The 23,294-nt window shown below is 37.4% G+C and overlaps 1 pseudogene; it reads right to left on the bottom strand.

Annotated features, from left to right (window-relative positions):
• Positions 1 to 891: 891 nt before the first annotated feature.
• On the bottom strand, positions 892 to 9,461 carry LOC150032486 ((+)-gamma-cadinene synthase-like; annotated as a pseudogene).
• Between the last annotated feature and the right edge of the window lie 13,833 nt (positions 9,462 to 23,294).

Here is a 23,294-nt window from a genome sequence, read left to right on the forward strand (position 1 = left end):
GGGCATGGTTGACTTGGGACCCATGACTTTTTTCCCATGGACTTATTCTAATTCTTGTTAGTAGTCTCAAATTACTTAAGATTATTCGTTCAATCCATATTTTTCGTAAGCTCCGGTTGAAATAGATTTGATTTAGATCGCTATATGACAAAAGTAGATTCAAATCGCTACTTAGCTCTCATGTCTAAGAATTTAATTTGAATGACACATGTAAATTTAAAATTGGTCTCAAATTTTATATAGGCATAATTTTATTATTAATTCAAATTATGATGTGACAATTTATGATTGACCTAAATTTCTAATGTCAATTGTGCCATTACGTACCTTGGCACAAAACTACACAGTGTCGAGATTAAAGAGTTACAACCTAGACTTTGATAGGGTTAAAGGATAACATATCCATTTTCTTAAAAAAAAATACACATATGAGGTATACATAAAACAAGAAACCTATGTTCGTACAAATACTTATGAAAAAGGAAAAAAATCTATTAGTTAAAACTTTGGAGAACAATCCTCTATTATGTGAATAAATAAATAAATAATACTTGAGTGTATCTTGAACTATATCATCTTAATTTTTTTTTGCAATTAACTCAAATATTCAATCAAAATGCCACGTAACGAACCATCTTTTTCTTTTAAAAAGTTAAGGGGATTTATCGTAATGGGGGCGAGGGTCAAATTAAGAAAACATTATAGAAGGGAAAAATGTTTGTACACAATACTTTTCGCATATTTACTCAACTCACATAAGAATATATTATAAGCTCATATGGACGAATATGGCAATAAAACTAGCTTATTTTGTATTTTCAAATGACTTCTATTCATTCATTGCTGAAAGAAAAATCTTCGCCCTTCAACCAAGTTGGGCTTTAAGTCCACTTAACAAGGCACAGGGTCAACGAGAAGAAATTTAATAAGAAATGTAGTTCCACTCTTGGCATTTGTGTATCCATCTTCATCCAAATAAAGCAAGTTCATAACTCTTGAAAAAATCACAACACGCATTAGAATAGGCATTTGAACACTGACTAGAACAGGCATTGGAACATTAATTGGATGAAGATATGCTTCGTTTATGTCCTTCCATGCATCAACCGTTTGTTTATGAATTTCAACACAAGCTTCTTCCTCTGAACAACCATATTGCTCCATGTAACATTCAACGGCAGAAGCAACATGTTCCCTTTCTTGCTCAAACTGAAAAACAAAAACAAAGTAAATATAGTTTACTTGAAAAAATGTTCAATTTTTTTTTATCATGTATAGCTTTCGAAGTATAGTAGATATTAGATAAAACCAGGGCTCCATCTCAGGTAAAGATTGTGAGGTTTGTTCATCGTTTAATGTGAGATGTTCTTAACATGCACCCTTAAGTTGATCTCTTTTAATTGGATCCACTACTCTTGTGTTGAAACCTAATTTTGCCATGGACGAAATATTCATTTGGGTTTAATGGGCTCTAGTACCATATTAGATAGAGTAGTTACAATGAGTAGCACTTGTAGGGCCAATATAATTAAGTGAATAATAACATTTCTTATGAATCACAAATATAGCAAGATCTATCAACTATAGACTCTATCGATGATAGACTCCTATCAGTGACAGACTATATTGCTGATAAACAATGATATAGTCTATCACTAATAGATTTCAAAAGCTTGATCTAAATTTTGTTATATCTGCAACTTCTTTTGCATGTGCTATATCTACTAATACTTTAGTCTGCTTTCTATATTTACAATTGCCCCTATTGTATATACATATAATATTTCTTCTCAAAACCAGCTGAGAAGCAATCGACTATATAGCTTTTGGGAACTAATATCGTCCACGAGTCTACAAATGATTGTTGAGGCTTTAATAATTTGAGGTCCTTTAGTAAGTCATTCAAGTACCTCGTTTGTTACTATGTCCCCCATGACAAGGAATGAAAAATGCTTATCAGCAAGGCATAACCTGTGGTAGTTAAGGCCAATTCCATGTACTCCTTGAAATTTGGTTTATACTTTTTGTTTAACCATTTAGCTTCTTCAAAGTAGGAACCAGCTAGCTTTTTTATCTGTTGAAAAACTAAATAATAAATGTGAACTCTTAAATGTATAAATAAATTGAGGGGATGGAGATAGTGAAGGAAAAAAAAAGAAACATTACTCCATCATTTGCAATTTGAATGTGATGTGAACTTTCATCATTCCCTATATCTTCTCTAAATTCCTCATAAAAATCCAACATTGCTATATAAAAAGGTTTCATGTACTGAGGGAGTACATTAGCCAACACATAATTAATTATATTGGTTTCAAAATTCTCCAACTTGATTTTGGATATGGGTTATTCATATAGATAAATTTTGAAAGATTAAAAGAGTGATTTGCATTGAAATTGAAATGAAACGACATTTGAATTGTTGGAGTGAGGACTTGGAGTTCTTCAAATGTTCCATAGGCATTATATATATCATCTAAAATTGAAGAAACTACGATTACTTTGGTTAACATTTTCCTTCCAATACCCAAATGAGGTTCAAAGTATGCTGGCAAAAGGAAAGTTTATTGGGATATCCAGATCCTTCCACCACCTACTAAGATGTCAAAGGAAAGACACATATAGAACGGAATGGTTAGACACTAAACAATAATAACCATAATAATAAAATACAACTTTGGTCTTTGTAGTCTGATATTTATGTAGGCCAGGTTTACTCTTGTATTTTTAATAAATCTTAAATGTAATTATTCAAAGTTGGTTTTTACTTAAATTGGCTTAATGATAATAATCATTTTCATGTCAGAAAATATAATATGTGAATATGTTTTAAAGATTGAGGCTGAAAATAACCATGAATAAAAAACAAAAGTTGAAAAAAAAATCAACAATAAATAAAAGCTATGGACTGAATTTAAGATTTCATGAATGTACAGGGACTCTAATTGGATATTTGAAATTACAGAGACTAAAATTGAATAATCATCAATATACAAAGACAAAATAAATATTTTAACCCAAAAAAATGTTAAAATTTATATACTACAAAAAATAATTTTAACATAAAGTATAAAATAAATTTGGTTCCAGTAATAATTTTCTGCCATGTTTTTCTAAACGAAAGGTAATAATCTATAGATACTAGTTCATGAATGCTCAGCTTAATTTACCTTAGTGAATTGAAGTAATACTTGTTAAAGTGATAATATATTTAAGTGATTTTAATTTAAGGGCATTTAAATCAATCTTTTAGTTTTTCCTAATGGCAGTTTAAATTAAGGTTTTATAGATGTTTTTGAATAAATGATTCCTAGAAATAGGATATCTCTGAAGATAAAATGTCGGAAATAAATAATGAATGTATTTGATTATGTATGAGAATGAGAATAGAATGTCTGTGAATGTATTATACTTTTTTATGCAATCATAAAGTATAAATTAATAAAAATTAATTTCAATAATTAATTTTCGTTTATTAATTTATTTTTATTATATTGAGTTATTAAATCAATTTTAAGCCATTAAAATATAACTAAATTTACTCATCCACCCTCCAATTTAATATATTTATTATCAATTAATTTTTTTTTATATTGCACATTTATAATATCATTTTTTATTAAAAAAAATATGGTAGTTAATTTAAATATCTATTTCTTTATATATAGTTTTGTTAATTGAAGAGTTAGTTAACTAATTGTTTAATGTCAATTATAAGTCTTATATATATATTAAAGAAGTTGATATAAATTAATTGATTTTAAATCATCAAACAATGTTTTTAATTTTTTAAAAAATAAATATGATTGTAGATTAAATCCAGAAGTATAAGTGTACAAGATTGTCTAATTTAAAAAAATTAACATATTTTATTATTAGTAAATTAATTAATATCATTTAAAGACTAATTAGTAATTTTAATAAATTATGTTAATATATATTATCAATAAAATGGGATTTAAGAAAATTTAGTTATAGTTATTCATATTTTTTTTAAAAAAAATATTATGGTTTTTCATATTAATTCATAGTAATAGAATAAATTATAATATTAGTATGATTATTAATAAAATTAATTATATATATCAGTTATAAATTGAATTTAAACATTTTTATCAAAACTAAATAAATTAACCAGTATCAATAAAAAAATAAAAACAAATAAAATTAAAATATAAAAAAATAAGAGAGAGGAAAACGATTAAAAATGGAAAACCGGTCTATTTGGGTAGTTATGAAAAATCTCCATGGATAAAAATATGAAATGCCTTGAAATAAGATATTCTCACTCCAAAGTTAAAAACTTGTATCAAATATGGTGATAGAATACCATTTTCCCTTTTCACCTCTTATTCTCATGAACCAAACGGGTCAAAATAGAGGGGTTCGACATATTGGAATACATATATAGACAGAAAGAAATACATAGACGGTGAAAGAGAGAAAAACACTATTGGAGAAGAACCCGTTCAGTGGGTCTTTGTTTGCTGGGTATTTTCTGGTGTTTGGGTCTTGGTGTCAGATGTTTCTTTCGGCATTATGAAATTGAATTTTATTTAGAGTTGTTTATGCTTAATATTGTTAGATTTTATATCATTTACTAATGATTTTTAAACTTTGAGCAAAAGAACGAGATTTGAAAGTTAACAGAGTAAAAAGATATTAACTTTGTCCAATAAAATCAAGACATGGCTAAACCTCTAAGTAGGGATGAAACATGACTAGTTTGCCCAAAAAATGTGGCGTCGTGGCATTCTACAGCATTACGCAATGCTCTAACTTGAGAGGGGTTTTTAGGTTAGTGTCACATTGTTGTGGAGTGGCACCATGACGGATGAACTTCACATGCCGTGTAGATTCACTATGGGGCTACGATATGGTACTATGGCCCGCCGCACAGTTGCCTATTTTCAGAAAAAATGTTTATTTTTTGAAATCTTTTTCTATTAAGTTTAGTATTTTGCAGCAAGTCAAAGGACAAAATTTTGGGTTTTATAGAATGTGTTCGAGATTTTGTGTTGACAGTATTTATTTAAGGATGTTGTTGTAGTTTCTCTATGAGCTGTTTGTCATCTTATTCCTTGTATTATCCTTCAAAATGTTCGAGCAACTGTTGTTCCAGATAGAGAATGAAGATAAAGATCTCGTGACAATATTGATTTTTCATAAACTTCTCTGGGAGGACAAACGTTTTGGAAATTAGAAGGAAAGAGAATAACCATTTTAAGGTTATGGAAATCAGTTTATTAAAAATAGAAAATCAAAAAACATTTAATATTTTTTTTTCTAAAGCTCCTAAGAGAGAAAAACATTTCTACAAATGTTCTCATCTATGAATAATGCCAACAAAGTCAAGCTAGTTAGCATGGTCGATACCAAAAACAGAAGCATATAATTGTAGAAGTACCTGGAAATTTCTCTTATCTCCTTTTGGTGAAGTTTTTGTAATATGTTAAAGTCTAGTTTTGAGAATATAAGCAAAGTCTCATTGTGGGAAGGATCTTGTTGGTAGATATCCAAGTACTCTCTTGTCTTGTTTCTTGAAATATCTTTTCTAATAGGCAATTTCAAGACATTGCTAACTTCAACTGCAAAATGAGGATTTGACTTTGAATATCTTTTAAGATGTGTGGTAGTAAATTCAAGTGCTTCCTCAAGCACAACTTCATTTTAAAAGAGCTAAAAATAGAAAATAAAAGAGAAAGATTCTTTTCAGTGTTCGTTCTTGTGATAGAACAGAATGGTAAGGACAAGAGGAGTTGTTTTGTTGTGTAATATCTGAAAGTGTTTCCGTTGTGTCTGAACATTGTTCATGGATGGTATATAATAGGAGATAGAAAGTTTATGAAACTTGTTTGTGGATATCGTAATATGGAATATGCTGAATGGAAATTAAATGTACTAAAGGATTATTGTGTAACTCTTCAGATTTAAGTATAGGTAAAGTTAGTTAGTAAGATGCTAAATGTCATCGGGGGAGGTGATGTTTAGCATCTTCACACATCTTTCTAGATTAGGTGGGTAATCTGGGAGGGGGTATGTCACTTTCTGTAAAACATTGTAAATAAAACATTTTAACCAGATGTTTTAGTCAAACGTTTTTGTCACTCACCTCGATCGCTTAGGAACTTTTCACTCTAGTAGTTCATTTTCTACCTCGGGCTCCCTTTTCACCCCTAGAAATCAGCTTCAAATTACAGTTCAGATTACTCATAGTTATATACCTTATTTTGAGATACTTCCTTCTATAAACATATTATAAATTGTCTCAGGAAGCTTACCGTAAACTTTTAGCTCATAACTTCTCGTAGTTTGACCGGAATCTCAAAATCTTCAGGACTGACCCAAGCTTACCCGACAGCCTCATCCTTCTGTCTTTTTCTCCGTTTCCAGCCCGCTTCCTTCGAGCTTTTTCTCTGGCAGCCCTACCCTGAAAACTAGACTTCCAGAGCTTTCAGGTGGCTTTAGAATCACTCCAAACGCACGATTAAATTGGGACAATTCCTCATCCCAAGTTGATGCTGCTTTCCAGACTTTACTGTCCAATGCGCCCTCTTTGAAATTCTATGACCAACGCATGGATTTTGCTCTCAACGCAAGGTTTCCTCAACTTTCCCACTCTTCTTAAATGTATTTTGAGTTGTGATCTCAAAAATGAAGTCTTTGGCCCTATTTATCAGCATCCAAACCTTCTCTAAATTCGACACCTCCTACTTGGCTGCATGTCCAAGTGTTTCCTCCTCACACTACCAACACATCTTTTTTATCAATGCAATCTAAGTGTCTTCCTCCTATGTAGCCAACACATGAGCCTTAAATTGCATGTCCTCAGATGCAACCACCTCAAATTCTTAAGGCTTAAGGCTTCCTCCCAAGAAGACACATGGTTTGATGACGTCCTTTAGGTGATCTCATCCTTTATATGCATCAAACTCTTGGGTGTTCAATGCATAGTCCACAAACAACGCATAGCCTATAATCAATGCATAGCAAGCCAATTTGCTACCATCACAATCCAACTTAGCCATCGCAATCCAACTTAGCCATCTCAAGAGCTAGCCATCACCAATGCATAAGGTGACCGCCCATCCTCGACGCATGGCTCACTAGGTAGCATCACATGGCTTGCTTGGCATGGGCGTATGGTGCTAGCCACCGATGCATGGGCATGCTGCATAGGCTGGCTGCTCGATGCATGGGCGTGCTGCATATGTTGGCCGCTCGACGCATGGGCGTGCTGCATAGGCTGGCCGCTCGGCGTATGGGCGTGCTACATAGGCTGGCCACTCGACGCATGGGCGTACGGCATAGGTTGGCCATCGCTCGCTCGCTCGGCCGCATGGGCTGTGTGCTTGGCTGCATGGAAGGGGTGTTTGATGCACGACCACTCGGCAGGGCTCTTCGATGCATGGTCGTTCGGTCAGGGCGCTTGTTGCACAAGCATGGCTGCTCGACGCATGGTAGGGGCGTCTGGCCGAGGCTACTCGATGCATTGGGCAGGGGCGCCTTGCCGAGGCTGATCGACGCATGGTAGGGGCGCTCGGCTGGCTGCTCGACGCATGGGCTGCCTTCCAACGCATGCCTTGCCTACCCTCGTGCCTTCCAACATGTCACCTCCATTTTTCCCCCTTCAGCCGCATGCCCTCACCAACAACCTTTCCAACGCATCAACACCACCCTTCCAACGCATCAACACATAAAATTCTATACTTAGCCAAATTTCCAAATTTTTCCCCAAAAGTCAAACTTCCAAATTTCCTTTTTTCTTCTAATTTTCCACCCTTTTCTCTACCATTCCACACTAGTTTCCTCATTAACCTACTCACCACACTAGTCTTAGTAGGGAATGTAATCAAGTAGAGAAATTAGGATTCGGGGTTCACATTTACCTCCCCTTTATGAAAATTTCGTCCTCGAAATTTCGCTACAAGTCCATCAATTAAACAATTGCGGATACTTGTTTCTGATTTCATCTTCGGCTTCCCACGTCGCTTCTTCCGTGCTATGGTTTTGCTATAGTACCTTTACCAATGGGATTGTCTTATTCCTTAAGACCTGTTCCATTTTCTCAAGGATCTCCACTGGTTCCTCTTCATAAGACAAATTTTCTCTCAACTGTACCGGTTGCTCAGGCAACACATGGGTAGGATCTGGCACATACTTTCTAAGCATGGCCACATGAAACACGTCATGAATACGAGATAATTCTGGAGGTAAATCCAATCTGTATGCCATTGGGCCAACTCTTCCTATTATCACGTAGGGTCCAATATATCTGAGGCTTAATTTCCCTTTCCTACCAAACCTGAGTATTCCTTTACACGAAGATAACTTAAAAAATACTTTATCACCAACTTTAAATTCTAATTCTCTTCTCCGCTTATCGGCATAACTCTTTTGCCTATCTCGATCCATCTTAAGATTATCTCTTATAATCTTAACGTTATCTAATAACTGTTGCACAAGTTCTGAACCTAGTAATTTCCATTCACCAACTTCATCCCAGCATATCGGAGTTCTACATGGTCTTCCGTATAGTGCCTCATACGGTGCCATTCTGACACTCGAATGGTAACTGTTGTTATACACAAATTCGATTAACGATAGATGCGTATCCCAACTGCCTTTGAATTGCAATATACACGCTTTCAGCATGTCTTCTAATATCTGGATTGTCCGTTCTGACTGACCATCCGTCTATGGATGAGAAGCACTACTAAAATATAACTTGGTTCCCATAACTTTCTGCAAACTAGGCCAAAACTTCGATGTAAACCTGGAGTCTCGATCTGATACATTTGAAACTAGAGCTCCAAACTGACTCACGACTTGATCAACATGCAACTTAGCTAATTGGTCTAAGGTATAAGTAACTTTAATAGGTAAACACTTAGCTGTTTTGTCAATCTATCCACAATTACTCATATACCATCATAGCTCGCTCGTGTCCTAGGTAATCCAAATAGGAAATCCATCGTAATATTCTCCCACTTCCACTCTGGTACTGGGAGTGGATTAAGTAATCCTACTGGCCTCTGTCTGTCTGGTTTAAGTTATTGACATATTAGACACCTGTCAACATACTCCGCTATTTCTCTTTTCATACTAGGCCACCAGTACAATCTCTTTAATGTTCTATACATCTTCGTACTGCCTGGATGCATAGCATAGGCCGAACTATGTACCTCCTCTAGAATGGCTTGTTTAAGTGCTAAGTCCTTAGGTACGCATATCCTACCCTCTTTTAATAGCACTTTGTCAGCTCTTGATTGGTAGTCCGTCCTCAATCCTTTACTTACTTCTTCAGCTAACTTATGAAGATCGGAATCCTTTAAGTGTTCACGTAGAATATCTTCTACGAGAGTAGGACGCACTTGGAATGAATCTAGTAAACCTCCTGTTTGATCGATTGATAATGCTGCCCTAACATTATACAACTCATGAATCAGTGTACCTTTCATTGAATTGATACTAGCTCTAGCTGATCTGGTTTTTCGACTTAGAGCGTCAGCTACCACATTTGCTTTACCTGGGTGATAGTCAATTGTGCAGTCATAAACTTTGATTAACTCGAGCCATCTTCTCTATCTCAAGTTCAGTTCCTTCTGATCAAAGATATACTTCAGACTCTTATGATCTGTGAATATATGACAATGCTCACCGAACAGGTAATGCATCAACAACTTTAGAGCTAACACAACTGCTGCTAACTCTAAATCGTGTGTAGGGTAGTTACATTCGTGTTTCTTTAACTATCGAGAAGCATAGGCTACTACCTTTCCCTCTTGCATCAGCACACATCCTAACCCTCGTCGGGATGCATCACAATAAACCTCAAACTCTTTACCTGGTGTAGGTAGAGTTAATACTGGTGCTGACACTAACCTCTGTTTCAACACCTGAAAACTATGTTCGCATTCCGACGACCACTCAAATTTCGCATCTTTTCTGGTCAAGTTTGTCAACGGTAGAGCTATCTTAGAAAAGCCCTCCACGAATCTCCTATAATAACCTGCTAAGCCATGAAAACTACGTACTTCGATTACATTCAGGGGTCGTTCCCAGTTGACTATTGCTCCTATCTTTTGGGTATCTACAGTAACTCTGTCAGCTGAAACTATATGCCCAAGGAATACGACTTGGTTTAACCAAAAATCACACTTACTAAATTTGGCATATAACTTCTTTTCCTTTAGCATCTGCAACACCATCCTTAGATGTTCTTTGTGCTTATCTGCACTACTAGAATACACTAGTATATCGTCTATGAAAACTATCACAAACTGATCCAGATAAAGATGAAATATCTTATTCATCAAGTCCATAAATACCGTAGGAGCATTTGTCAATCCAAACGGCATTACTAATAACTCATAATGTCCATACCTAGTTCTGAATGCAGTCTTTGGAACATCTGTGTCCTTCACCTTCAGCTGGTGATAACCTGATCTCAAATCTATCTTAGAGAACACTGTGGCTCCCTTTAATTGATCGAAGAGATCATCTATACGAGGCAATGAGTATTTATTCTTAATGGTCACCTTATTCAACTGTCTATAGTCTATGCATAATCTAAGAGTACTGTCTTTCTTCTTAACAAACAAGATTGGCGCTCCTAAAGGTGACACACTGGGTCTAATGTATCCCTTATCTACAAGTTCCTATAACTGAACTTTTAATTCCTTTAGTTCCATTGGTGCCATCCTATATGGTGCTTGGGATATAGGTGTTGTACCTGGAACTAACTCAATAGTAAACTCTATTTCCCTGTCAGGTGGTAAGCCTGGTAACTTTTCAGGTAACACATCTAAGAATTCTTGTACCACAGGTACAACCTCAAGTCTCATTTTCTCATCCTGTGAAACTAGTATATAGGCTAAATAGGCTTCACATCCCTTACTCACTCATAACAACTTAGGACAATTTCTATGGAAATGTCCAGGTTGTCCACAGTTGAAGCATACATCATTCTTTCCAAAGCATGGACCCTAGTGACCTCTACCACATTCTGCACAAATAGGTATCCTCTCAACATCTGCAAAAGCACCACTGGTTGGTCTCACATATGAACCTACTGTGGAATCAAATGGTCGTTTTGAATTGTTAACAGACAAAAATCCTCCTCCTCTACCTAATTTAGAATTGAAAGAACCACTGTATCTCGATTTAAAGCTTCCCTTGTTTGAAACTCCCGGGGTAAAACTCCTCTGAATCTGTCACGTTGTTGGCTCGAGGAGGTACCTGCGTAAGCATTCATTGTAGCTTCTCGCTCTATCCTCTTCTCAGAGATACTCCTGTCAACTCTCATTGTTGTTTCAACTAATTGAACAAAGTCATTACACTCAACACTTACAGTAACGGGTGTACGAATATCTTCCCTCAAGCCATCCTTAAATATTCTGCATCTGTCCCTCTTATCCTCAATTACTGATATAGCATACTTGGATAGTTTTGTATATTTTTTCTTATATTCTGCCACTGACATTGTTCCCTGCACTAACTTCAAAATTTCATTTCGTTTCATATTGCGAAATGACCTTAGATAGAACTTGTCATAGAAGAAGCTTTTGAATTCCTTCCAGCTGGTCTGTCTATCTTCATGGCATAACTGAGTCATACGCCACTAGTCATTTGCCGCTTCTTGAAGTAAGAAGGTGGCCAGTACCACCTTTCTGTCATTTGGGCATCTCATCACACCAAAACACTTTTCTACTACTTCCATCCATTTCTCAACATCTGCAGGATAAGCTGTCCCTAAAAATGTTGTGGCACCCAAGGCCTTCAAACGTTCTATCCCATAGTTCTTCTCAGGGTTATCTTGCACGGCCCTCACATTGGCTGCAAGTTCTTGAGCAAAGCTAGCCATCATCTGTTCCACAAATTTCATCTCTGCCTAGGGTTAGTTAGTTCCAGATTTTGATTCCTCAGTTTTACTTATAGCACCACCAGGAGCTTTACTAGTTCCATCAACTGGCTGTTCCTTCCTCCTGCCACGACGAGTCATAATCCCTAAATTATAATATGTGACATCATATTCAGTAAAAATCATGAACATCCTGCTACATGCAATCCTAAGACATGTTGTCTCTCTAACACATAACCCTCAGGTCTCTCAAAACCATGCTCTGATACCAAGCTGACACACCCCCTCCCAGATTACCCACCTAATCTAGAAAGAGGTGTGAAGATGCTAAACATCACCTCCCCCGATGACATTTAGCATCTTACTAACCAACTTTACCTGTGCTTAAATCTGAACAGTTACACAATAATCCTTTAGTATGTTTAATTTCCATTCAGCATATTCCATATTACGATATCCACAAACAAGTTTCATAAACATTCTATCTCTTGTTATATACCAACCATGAAAAAAGTTTAGACACAACGGAAACACTTTCAGCCATTACACAACAAAACAACTCCTCTTGTCCCATACTCCTAAAACCATGATACGTAAGGTTCGTGATATGCAATCTATTTAATAGGTTCGTGATATGCAATCTATTTACAACAGTGTAAGGCTTACGATGTAGCAGGAGACTCTTGTCGTGTGGCAGTAAACAGCTCAACGTGTTTTCGGAACTTTAACGCTACCTTGGGGGGAAAAACAATAAACATCGAAAGCATAAGCTAATGCCTAGTGAGTGGTAATTGAATATAAACATAAGTTATCGCTTTCTAAATCATCAATAAAAGTAATTAAATCGTTCAATAAAACATTGGCCAAGTATAAAAGATTCAATAGCATCTCAAACACGTGCTAGTAAAACAGTGGCATGATCAACTCTCATAAGCACATTTTAAAGCATTCAATCGTTATCAGAAAACCACACCAACTCTGTACCCAAATACTCATTTACAACGGCCGGTTACTCTGGACAAAGAATGTCCCCCCGCGGTGTAAACCAAATCACAAGGTCATACGTGCATGCAGAGCTGCCTCAAGGGTAAGCATAGATACACACCACAGGCCCAGGTTACTTTAGACTCCCCGGTATACTCTGGCCATATCTGACCCTGGTGGTAGCCCTTGGTAGCCTGGGTGGCGCTACAGGCGCAGGTTCCTCTGGACTTCCCGATATACTCTGGCCACATCTGACCCCGGTAGCCCCCTGATCGCCTGAGCAGTACTACTGAAATACATTCAAGTAGCATAGGAATATAACCATCTCTTGGGTACAAGAATCAGTAGTTTGAAACCATTTACACAACCATTCAACAACCTTGATTCCACCATCAAGAGGTTTTCATAAAAACCATACAAATCACAAGTATGTAAACTCTGATTTTAAACTACATTTTGGTAAATCAAGATTGCATAAAACCATCGAGAGTTTAGAAATCATGCTTTAAACATTTTTGAAATATTAGCCAAGTAAAAATGATCATGCCATCACATTTCAGAAATCATAACTTACTATAATATATAATTACTTTCTATATCAAAACACTCGAAAGTAAACCATTCACTATCACTGGGGCGAGCTCCTTGGGTTGTAAGCCTTTCCAACCTCAATTTGGCCTGAAATAAAGTCTCAAGGTTACTAGACACTCACAAGGGGTCAAATCAACCCTCAACAGCCCATAGTGATTCAATGTAACCACTTGAACTCATTTTAACACCTAAACATTCACATTTTTCTCCTTAAGTCCATTTTCCTCACATTATCCAAAATGGCCCAAAAATCAATTTTTAATCCAAAAGTATTCATTCTAGGGGCAAAATATCAAGAAAATCTTAATTGGGATTCAAAAATGCTCACCAACATCCGAAATGCTAAAAAAACAAGCAATTGGGCACTAGAAATGGGCATGGGCGCGGGCTGTGGGCGTGGGTGGGCGAGGCTAGCCGTGGGTGGGCAGGGCTAGACGGGCTGAGGCGTGCTGAGGGGCATTGGCACGGAAGGAGGTGCGCTGGTGGGGCTGGCAGCCTTAGGGGGGTGGCTGGACTGCTGCTACCCTGTTCGAGAAAACACTGGTTTCACTTTAACCAACTTTTAACCCAACATAAAGCAACAATTTACACATACTTCCTTCATGAAACATGTTAAGAAACCTTTAAGCTAACTAACCTCAAAATTACAGCTCTCCAGGGCTCAGAATCTCTCCTGGACTACACGTTACTCGGATTTTCCATTTTTACAAGCAACCTTGAGTATCTTCACGATTTCTTCAGTTTTCCGATCCCAAATCTCTCGAGCAGCCCTAGAATAGAATCAAACTCAATAAGCTTTAATATGGTTTAAATATGGAAGCTTTTGCACGAGTATTTTGGGAGAACCATAACATTCTTCAGACCCTAAGTTTTTGGCCGAAGCTACACACTTTTTCCTCCAATCAAAGTCCTCCACCCAGCTGCTTGTTTGCCCTACTACGTGGATTTTTATTTATTTTCCTTATCCTTTGTAGCCTTACAAGACTTATCAAGTTAAATTAATTTTAGATTATAGCAAATTAATCCAAGAACGTTGTTTTCTTAAAAAAAAAAAAAAACAACTCCAATACCCCTCTCGGCCAACTTTCATTTCCTACAATATTTTTTCTTTCTTTCCTTTTAACCCTTAGCCAATAACAAATCATGTTCACTATACAAGTGCCCAATCATGAAAAAATTGTTCCAATAATAACATGTATTAGTACTTTCTAAAAGAACTTGCATTTGTTATGTAATTTCCAACATTAATTCCAACACTTATTATTAGAACTTTCTTAGGACATACAATCCAAGTTATTCATTTAAGTACATAAGCTCACTTATCTAGGTTGATGCTAAGCATAAACAAGAGAAAAAATGGACGAGGGCTTACAGAAAGCATGTTTTAATGAAGATTATTCTCATGCCAGTTAGTTTTACAAAGTGATTTCCAAGCAAACCATGAGTTATATTTTAAATGCATGCATGTGTGGGAAGTTTATTGAAAAGCTATTTATATGTGTTAAATATACCCAGCATGCGTTAGTATCTTTAAAGCTATGATTTTATATGTGTAATTACATGCTTTAAAGAGAAAGTCATTTATGACTAGTTTTACTTAAAACGTAATATCGAAGGACATTTGAGAAGGTATCCTCCCAACTAGATACCGAAGGACGTTTGAGAAGGTATCTATTGGTACTGAAGGACGTTTGAGAAGGTACCAAACCAACCGAATACTGAAGGACGTTTGAGAAGGTATCCTAGTAGCTCGATACTGAAGGACATTTGAGAAGGTATCTGAGCAGAAGTACCTAAGGTATGACAGTACTTAGTATGGCCACATGCACGTAGGTAGTTAGAGTGAGAGATTGAGCAAAAGAGTTCTCTCTTGATTAGCAGTTGGTGTTGGGATTGTTTTTACCCATAGTGGGGTTATTCTAAACTGAGAAATAGTTTTAATATTTTATGATTAAAAGAGCTTTATATGCTTTATGCTTGGAAAATGTTTATACTGCAGTACAAGTACTGTAGAAGCTTATAGTACAAGTACTGTAGAAGCTTATATTTCAGTTTGAACTCTTTATTGAGATTTTTGCATGAGAATAAATTATCTTTCTTAAGTCACTCACTGGGGTAGCAAACTCACCCGGTTTCCAAATGTTTTCCTTTCCCCCAGGTAGCGGTCAAATCCTCAGAAGATAAGCTCTGCATCTGCTCTGCCACTAAAGGATAAAGATTTTGTAACTCGTCGGTTTAGGTGGTTACTGTAAATATTGTACACATGTTACTGTTGTTCATATATGAATCTAGTGTTATAATAACTCTAAATATGTTATGCTTCTGAATTATTAAATTTTTGGCCTATAGACATTCCGCTGTATATGGGTTATATTTTGGTATCAGAGTTATTCTGCAAGAGTTATTAGGCTGTAAGTGTCAGCCAAAGGGTTGATAACTGCTGCAGTCACGCCCTTTCCTAGGATAAGAGGGTGGTCTGGAGCGGGGAGTGACAAATAATAAATAAATAAATTTAATAAAACACATCTGGTATGCATTGCGATGATGGGTGCATCTTGCGCTAACAAGATACACTTTGCATCCATCTTTCACAAATGCATTGAGCTGAGAGGTGTGTTGCACTCATATGTATTTTTCGCCCGTCCTTAGCAAAAAATGCACTATGTTAGGGTAGTGTTGCTCCAGTAGAAATTCCGTGCACCCATCCTCCAAAAATGCGTTGAGTTGAGGGGTGTGTTGCACTGATACATGCGTTGTTTCCCATCCTCCACAAAGATGCTTTTGTGCTTATGGATGCATTGCGTTAGTCTTAACCTTGCGCCCATCTGAATAAAACACAAAAGATAAATTCTTTTTTCAAATAGAGTAGTCCAATCGTTTAGGCTTCCAAGGAAATGATGAATTTGCAGATGAAAGGACGTACTTCTTTGCTAATTCATAAATATGAGGAGCGCAGCGGCAGGCTTTTTGAGTACCTCGAGGCCTGCCACCGCAGAATTTGCATTGAGCCCATCAAGGCCCAACCTATAAATTTCTTCCTCCCCCTTTTTAGGTCGTCTATTTGAGTCTTTTTGTCGAAAGGAATACCAAAGCGCAGGTTTGCATACCCGGACTTCAAACTTACTTCCTAAAACCCTAAGAACCTTCCCAGCTCTTTCACTCAGAACAACCATGGCCGATAAGTCTACCCATTCATCCTCTTTACCCTCATCACCTTCACCAGCCCAAATCACTACAAGAGAGGCGGCATTCCTAGTAGCAGGCCGCCGTCTCGCTGCCCAACCAAAATCCATCCCTTGAGTCACTGGAAAACCTGGGCGAAAGCCTTTAGCAGCCAGACCACTTCGAATCGGAGAGGGGCAGAGCACGGAGAGTGCCCCACTCCCAACACCATTTTCGAAAAGTGAAAAGAAGGGAAGAGACGATAGAGAGGTGTTTAGGAGCATACTTAGTAACATGGAGAAGGAAGGGGGGCTGCCCGAACCTGGGTTGTTAATCAGCCACTAACTTCGGAGGAAGAGATGGAGGAAGCTTCGAGAAGGAGCGCCCTGGCCGTTTTGGATCCTAAGGAAACTGTTCAAACAAAATCCTATGAGGGACCCATCAGGGTTGCTTTAGAGGAAACGGTGGCGGAAAAGCAGCCTGAAATGGCTGAGGAGAAGAAGAAAAAGAAGATCAAGAAGAAGAAGGCGAAAGGTGATGAAGAAGCCCAACCAAGGAAGAAGAAGAAAGAAAGAAAAACAAGTGAGAAGAGGGAACGTAGGCGGGAGGAGATGTTCCTGAAGAAGAAGGAAGAAAAGAGAAAGAGGGCTGAGAGCCCAGAAGTCAACAGAGAATCAACCACCGCAAAGGTGGATGAGGGGGTGTCAGCACAACATAGAGAATCAGCGCAACCTGAAAAGCCAACAACGCAAACAAGAACGGTTGTGACTGATGATGGAGAAGATCCAGACATCACCCCTCTTATGCGGCGTCGCAAGGAGAATGCGCCGCAAGGGTCAACAGACAACCCAAAATTTTTACAAATTTCATTAGAAGAGAAGAAGGGGATAAGAAGAGAGGAAGAAGAAAAACAAGAGAATATATTGCGGGCACAAAAAATCATCGCAGGAGGCGATTTAAAAAGAAAATTACATGATGAAAAAGTGCACCGTAACAACACAATCTCGGCAGAAGAGGAAAGAAGAAGGCTGGAGGAAGAATAGTGCATATTGCTGGCATCAGAGCAATTTGAAAAAGAATTTGAAAGAGAAATGAGAGAAGAGGAAGAAGAAGAAAAGAAGAAGAAAGAATAAAAGGAGAAAACGCGTTGAGAAAATGTTCAGCGCATTCGAGAAAAGATAGGCATAAAAATTGCAAAGTGGGAGAAGGAAGAACAACGCAAGGAACGGGAACGGGGACAAAGGCAAAGATCCCACCTTGTATTGGCAAAAGAGAAGGGAAAAGCAAAAGCGGAAAGCAGTGAGCCTGCGTTGGCCAAAGGACGCCCATCAAAGAAGAAAGAAAATGACGACATGATGATGGAAATGGGGTTCTTCCCTGTGCCAACGCCACAACCGGACTTAGTCACAAGTGTTGTATTGGAACATGGATGGGAAACATTTTGCCAGTGCCCATCCATTGTAAGCCCAATAGTAGTGCGAGCTTTCTATAATGTACGACTTCATGGCACCAAAGATGGAGTGACCATGAAAGGAGAGGTAATTCCTTTCAGCGCAAAGGACATCAATGAGTTATATTAAATGAAGGACATCCCGGATGCACCGGGTAATAAAATCATTGATGATCCCGAAGAAGTACATATGGAGGATGCGCTGAGAATATTAACGCAACCGGGCACTCAGTGGTCAGTATCTTTAAAAAGCATTAGAACCCTTGCATCCAATACACTGCTTCCATAAGCGCGGTTGTGGGTATATTTGGTGAAACGGTGACTCATCCTAACTTCTCATGACAAAACAGTTTTGAGGGATAAAGTCATGGCTGGATACTGTATCGCACGCGACATTCCAATAGATGTGGGCCAGTTGATCGTAAGGCAGATTCGAGGTTTTGTGGGGCATATAAGAGGCCAGTATTTCTTTCCTTGGATAGTTTCAAACTTATACCTCTCTGTGGGTGTAGGAATTGAAGAAGAACCAATGCCAAAAGTCCATGGTCTCATCAACATAAAGATCTTGAGAATGCTTCTCAAAGATTCCCCCCATTGCCCCTAGCTTCCACTGAAAAGGCCCATCATCGATTTAAATGCCCCACAACAACCAAAACCCAAGAAACAGTGCAAGATTGACAAAGGCAAGGAAAGTGCCAAGAGCCATCACCGCAAGATCAAGAACCCTTGGACCCTTTACCTTTGGTGATTCCCCACTCCCTGAAAATTTTACTAACCTCCTCCTCGCTCCTGCGTCACCCAATGCATTTCCAGCAGTATCTTCCTCCCATCCATCTCCACCACTATTTTCCCCTCCACCGCCGCATGTCTATGACCCACGTGATTTGGGTGAAGGCACTTCTGCCCAACCCCAAAACATTAATGGTGAAACATTGTAGGTGCAACCCACCATTGCCACCCTAGCTGCTGAACTCCCTGATATGCGTTCTCTTCTTTCTCATCAACATGACTTTTTCTGCCAGCGAATAAGGCAGGTTTTGATCAACATTCAACGCAATATCTATACGATCCACCTGAACTAAAGAAAAGTAGCAGAGCGCAACCATGAGTACTTCAACTTCTTGAGAACCTATCTCCATGGTCCCATGGTGCCTCCGCACTTATAGCAACATTTGTTATAAGTGTGCTTTGAAGAAGCTCCTCGTGTTCCTCCACAAAATCCTCCTCCTGAACCCCTTCCTCAATAATTCTACCAAATTTTTTTGTTGCGGTCATTTGTTCATTTTATTCAATTCATTATTTCTATGTATAGAAGCTATTTCTTGTTCTTTGTTCATGCTCAAATTTTGTATTGCGTTATTTGTAATTCTTTATATGCTCGGTTAATTTTTAATACAATCGAGTAACAATGCTTTCTGTATGCGTTAGCTTCTTATTTATCATCCTGTGTCAATTATTGCGATGTTCTTTATTTTTTATTTTGCGTTATTCATTGCGCTGCCATGATGAGTTATATGCATACCCTTAGCAGAATTTCCCACAGTTCGTATTTTCTGACTAACACTTAGATAATCGTAGCAATAGCACTGCTTTACCTTTTATCCTTCAAGACTCTGCTCAAAACTTCTTTTCGAAATTTTGACTAAGTGTTTTGTCTATTTTGTCCAAAACAACCCAATGAGGACCTTGCGCATCTCTAAATTTGAGGGTGGGGAAGGTCTGAGCAGATGCGATCAAACAGATGCAGTCATTAACAGGAAAGTTGTGTTCATCGTATATATATATATATCATACAAACTCCAATGTCAGCGCAAGGGAAAATCAAAATCCCAACCTGATAAGAGTTAAGTCGTGAAAGGAACCTGCTCATAGTTGGATGTTCGCATGACACCCGTGGGAGCAAACAAAAATAAAGGTGGGTTTCCAAGATCGATTCAATATGAAAAGAAAAGAGAGAAAGTAAAAAAGAAGAGAAAAACAAGAATATAAGGGACAACTCCTCTGACTAGCAAAAGTTATACTTAGCTGAAAATAAAGAGTTGAAGTTGAAATTGGCACACAACTGTAGTTGGATGTTCGCATGACACCCGTGGGAACAAACTAAAATGAAGGGTGTAACCATGACCAACAGTCTGTAATAAAATAACGCAACCCGACCACCGCATTCAAGTCGTACCAAGTTGTTTTTGCATGAAGAGGTAAACATTCTTTTCAAAGCAAGAAAGGAATTTTTTAGTAGAGATTTGTTGTATAGAAGAATAAAGTAGGGCTTGTTTATGAATTATCAAGGATAGAAAGAAATTGCATTGTTGAGTAATGTTGCCTAGGTGGAGCATTCAGAGCAACCAATCGACGCAAACTTTAGGATAAGAACTGAACAATATTGCCTTAGTAGAAGATATGCTTTAGGACAAGCATATATCTAATTTGGGGGTGTGATAACTTGTAGAAATACAAGTTATTTTTTATTTTTTTATCTAGATATTGCGGAAAAAAGAAAGAAAAGTTGCGTCGATAGTATAGAAATTGGCTAAGAAATGCGAGAATTATAAAATGTCGTCAATACACCAATTAACACCATTGCGATGGTAGAATAGAATGTTTCAGTTTCTATTTTGCAAGAAATCAGTCATCGAATGCGTTAATGGCTCAAAGATAAAAGAAACAACGCATCTACGTCGCATTGCGCCCATCATTCAGAAACGAAGAGATGATCAACGCAATGACGGCACATGCGACAATCAATCAGGAGATTAGCGATCAACACAAATTCAACCGCATGCAGTAATAAAAAATAATACTGCATGTGGCGATCGATCGAAGATGTAAAGAGAACCGCAATTGCGGAGGCTTCTGATACGTGTACAACTTTCAGTTGTGCATTTCTGACGGGTTGATTACATAATAGAAGGAATATTCCCTCCACCATTTCAGGAACTACCTTAACCATAAAGTGGGGACCATAATGTCAAAGAGCCAAGCTTCGCCTATAAATAGCCTCTGCAATTTCATTGAAAGATATACTTGAATACATAGAGATGTGCATATACTAATCTGAGAGAGAGACTGGTATGGAGCGATTTCCAGTGTAGATCTGGGATAATTACGAGACAAGACTGAGAGGTGAGTCTCCGGGCTAAGAATCCTTCCAATCCCCGACGTTGAAGCTCGGTGTGAAGGTCACCTCTACCAGAAGAGCAAGCCTGAGAGGGATTTTGATTTCTTAAGGTGATGGAATTAAATGCAAAGCGATAGAAGAGTGATGTTGTAACAAATATGCGATAAAGGGTTAAGAAGAGATTTTGCTAACATTTCTTAAGATATTCTACAAGTCATGCGATCATGCTATACACAAATATTAAGCACTACATTTTACAATGCATATGGACACATTTCCTGTGTCTAGGATGCATGCGATGTGCAGGGAATGCAGTAGATAGAACTTACTTTTAAATCTCCTCTACTCTTGATTATGAGATCTAATCTGAGTCTTTCAAGCCTAGATTCTATGTCTTTAGACTACTCTTTCAAGTACTTAAAGTGATGAATGAAGCATACATAAGACAAGATGATCGCATGAAGTGCATAACTTAAGTCATGCTAGCTAAGTACTTCTCAACAAATTTACAAATTTAGCTACTCATGTATGGCGTGAAAGAATGAACATAGATTGAAATTTAATTTCCATTCTTGCAAATAAAATGCTGAAGTACAAAACAATAGATGATGTAAGTGTTAAGCCAGGTAAGTAGTATCTTGCTTCCTCTGGCATTTACACGACTTTTAGCACTCCAATTCTTTCCTAATTTGTAAACTCTTGCTCTCAAAAGGGTTAGGTATGGGTTGGTGTCTCTCTTCCATGTTGTTTTAGCAGTCTCTCGACCCTCCGAAATTAATCCGCACCTAGTTTGGTAGCATTGAATGGTATTTATAGACTTAAAAAAAAAACAAGTTATTCATCTCATTAATAATTGCGTGGATGAGCACCATTAATTTCCATACCCTGTTGCCCCATCTAATGGTCACTGAAGGTTCAATGGATTTGCAACTGTATGGTCTTCAACGGCCGCCAACTAAATTTTTTATTTGACTGCTATCGGCTTCATATCCCATCACGTTTTATCACATTAGGTCACCGTCTTTATATAAGGTCATCACGCATTTGTTTTTGAAGTACCATTGGATTGCCAACTCAGGAGATCGTGCTATCGCCTTGTTCCTGCAAAAAAATACAAGATTAACTAAGTTTAATTGGTTTTATGTGATGAAAGTTACCGATCGTGATTTTGCTTTTAGTTTGGTGCGTTCAATCGTAATATTGCCTATTTACTATCACCTTCTCTCATTGTTTTAATAATTTTAGCTTTAATAACTTGTATTTCTACAAGTGATCACACCCCAAAATTTAAAACAATGCTTGTTCTCAAGCATAAACTAATGATTTCTCAAAATTTCAATTGCCTTTATCCTACCTAGACTTCTCATAATGTTTCATTCAAACTGCTGAACCGTTGTCATTATTAATTTCTATCCTAATCTCTTCCTAAAATATTTCTAACCTTTAGGGACCGTGAGCTTAATCTTTAAAAAAAATATCTTTACTCATTTCCCAAGACATCACATGATTTATTTTAAATCTTTTCAAGTCGAGGTGTTCAAGTGGTTATGGTTTTCACATGATTTAATTCTTAGTTTTGTGATCTTGCACTGATCCGAGTACCCAACCTTCGTTTTGGCTTGCCCCCACAAGTGTCATGTGGACATCCAACTACGAGCGAGGCGCTCTTTTCAGTCCAAACTCATGCCAATCATTTTGTTTGGCAGAGGAGTTGTGATCACTTAGTTTCTGCGTTGATCACGATTACCACCTTGGTTTAAGCTTGCCCCCACGAGTGTCATGCGGACATCCAACTATGAGCAGGATTCGATCTCAACGTCATATATATATATATATATATATTAGATTGAAACTCTATTAATTGGAGTTAGATAAGTGGAAACTACAAGCATAAGAGAACACTAAAATATACAAGAATTGAACAAAGTGTTGGCAAGATCAATGCATTTGTAAGAAAAATTTTGAAATTGGCCAAAAAGTTCTCTTGTTTAATTATAGATTACATCTTTTTCCAGGCATGCTAAAATCGCGTTGGTCAGGACCATTCATCATCAAGGTAGTTTATCTCAATCGCGAAAAGACCTTCATAGATCTAGGAAAGCCCAAATGGTGCAATAAAAGGAAGT

This window comes from Benincasa hispida, chromosome 11, assembly GCF_027475165.1.
Source record: "Benincasa hispida cultivar pf3 chromosome 11, pf3_genome.v1.1, whole genome shotgun sequence".
In the NCBI taxonomy this organism is placed as follows: Eukaryota; Viridiplantae; Streptophyta; class Magnoliopsida; order Cucurbitales; family Cucurbitaceae; genus Benincasa; species Benincasa hispida.